A 2,510-nucleotide genomic window follows, 5' to 3' on the forward strand; every position below is an offset into this window, starting at 1 on the left:
CAGGTTTTGAGATAGTGTCCTCAGTTAGCGTGTGTGACCCCCCCCCCACATATATATATTTTGAGACAAGTTCTCACTCTGTTGCTCAGGCTGGAGTGCAGTGGCATGATCTCGGCTCACTGCAGCCTCAACCTCCTGGGCTCGGTCGGCTGATTCTCCCACCTCAGCCTCCTGAGTAGGTGGGACTTACAGGCACATACCACCATGCTCAGGTAATTTTTGTGTTTTTTTAGAGATGGGGTTTTGCCATGTTGGCCAGGCTGGTCTCTATCTCCTGGGCTCAAGTGATCCACCTACCTCAGCTACCTAAAGTGCTGGAATTGCAGGCGTGAGCCACTGCGCCCGGCCAGATAGCAAAATATTTGAACTCTTGTGGATGTGGACAGAATGCATACAGAACATTCCTGGTATGATTCTGTCCTACGCGGCTATTCTGTGGAGCAGCGTCGGTTTATCTCCGTCCGCCTTCTCTCCCACCGAAGTGCCCGCCGCCACCTGATGGAAGACGCGATGGATGTGGACATGAGCCCCCCGAGGCCCCAAAACAGTCTTTTCGGTTGTGAACTAAAGGCCGACAAAGATGATCACTTTAAGGTGGATAATGATGAAAACGAGCACCAGTTGTGTTTAAGAACAGTCAGTTTAGGGGCTGGTGCAAAGGATGAATTGTACGTTGTTGAAGCAGAGGCAATGAATTACGAAGGTAGTCCAAATCAAGTAACACTGGCAACTTTGAAAATGTCTGCGGTGACTCACCCCTGTAAATCCCAGCACTTTGGGAGGCCAAGGCGGGCGGATCACGAGGTCAGGAGATCGAGACCATCCTGGCTAACATGGTGAAACCCCGTCTCTACTAGAAATACAAAAAAAATTAGCCAGGCGTGGTGGCGGGCGCCTGCACTCCCAGCTTCTCGGGAGGCTGAGGCAGGAGAATGGCGTGAACCCGGGAGGCGGAGCGTGCAGTGAGCCGAGATTGCACCACTACACTCCAGCCTGGGTAACAGAGCGAGACCCTGTCTCAAAAAAAACAAACGAAAACAAAAACAAAAACGAAAAAAGAAAATGTCTGTACAGCCAACGGTTTCCCTTGGGGGCTTTGAAATCACACCACCAGTGGTCTTAAGGTTGAAGTGTGGTTCAGGTCCAGTGCATATTAGTGGACAGCACTTAGTAGCTGTGGAGGAAGATGCAGAGTCAGAAGATGAAGAGGAGGAGGATGTGAAACTCTTAAGTATATCAGGAAAGCGGTCTGCCCCTGGAAGTGGTAGCAAGGTTCCACAGAAAAAAGTAAAACTTGCTGCTGCTGAAGATGATGATGAAGATAATGATGACGAAGAAGATGATGATTTTGATGATGAGGAAGCTGAAGAAAAAGCACCAGTGAAAAAATCTATTTGAGATACTCGAGCCAAAAATGCACAGAAGTCAAATCAGAATGGAAAAGACGCAAAACCATCATCAACACCAAGATCAAAAGGACAAGAATCCTTCAAAAAACAGGAAAAAATTCCTAAAACACCAAAAAGACCTAGTTCTGTAGAAGACATTAAAGCAAAAATGCAAGCAAGTATAGAAAAAGGTGGCTTTCTTCGCAGAGTGGAAGCCAAGTTCATCAATTATGTGAAGAATTGCTTCCGTACGACTGAGCGGGAGGCTATTCAAGATCTCTGGCAGTGGAGGAGGCTATTCAAGATCTCTGGCAGTGGAGGAAGTCTCTTTAAGAAAATAGTTTAAACAATTTGTTAAAAATTTTCCGTCTTATTTCATTTCTGTAATAGTTGATATCTGGCTGTCGTTTTTATAATGCAGAGTGAGAACTTTCCCTACCATGTTTGATAAGTGTTGTCAAGAATGTGTTGTCCAAAATGCCTGTTTAGTTTTTAAAGATGGAGCTCCACCCTTTGCTTGGTTTTAAGTGTGTATGGAATGTTATGATAGGACATAGTAGTAGCAGTGGTCAGACATGGAAATGGTGGGGAGACAAAAATATACATGTGAAATAAAACTCAGTATTTTAATAAAGTAAAAAAAAAAAAAAAAAAGGATGCATGCAGGACACAAGGCAACTGCCAGCACTTTAGTGTGCCTTGGATCCCCCTCTAGGGTCCCTTTTCCTTGCCTTTGTCTTGGCCTCTGACCTGGCCATACACTGAGGCAATGGGAGATGAAGTAGCCTGGGGACCACCAGTTGCCAGGCAGCAGAGTAGCAGCTGGGGTGTTCAGAGTAGGACCACCACATAATTCAGTCCCCTCTTGCTATTGCCAGAACTTACCCTCTTCCAGGGGCCTCTGCCTTGGCACATGCAGTTGCCACTATTCAGAAAAGCCCTTTGCTTCCCCTTCAGCTGGGTGGTCCCCACTAGTTCTTTGAGAATGGACTCCTTCGACTTCATTAGGACATCCCTGGCGAAGGTGCTGCATTGTGTGCTTCCCCAGCACCTGGGGCGCACACACTTCTCCCTCGCTCTACGACGTGGAAGTCGTCTGTTCACTCGTCTTCCCCGATGGTC

The 2,510-nt window shown here is 47.1% G+C and overlaps 1 pseudogene; it reads left to right on the forward strand.

The window, feature by feature from the left end:
- The first annotated feature begins 450 nt into the window (after window positions 1–450).
- On the forward strand, window positions 451–2,016 carry LOC126932147 (nucleophosmin-like; annotated as a pseudogene).
- Window positions 2,017–2,510: the final 494 nt, after the last annotated feature.

Source organism: Macaca thibetana, chromosome 12, assembly GCF_024542745.1.
Source record: "Macaca thibetana thibetana isolate TM-01 chromosome 12, ASM2454274v1, whole genome shotgun sequence".
NCBI lineage: Eukaryota > Metazoa > Chordata > Mammalia > Primates > Cercopithecidae > Macaca > Macaca thibetana.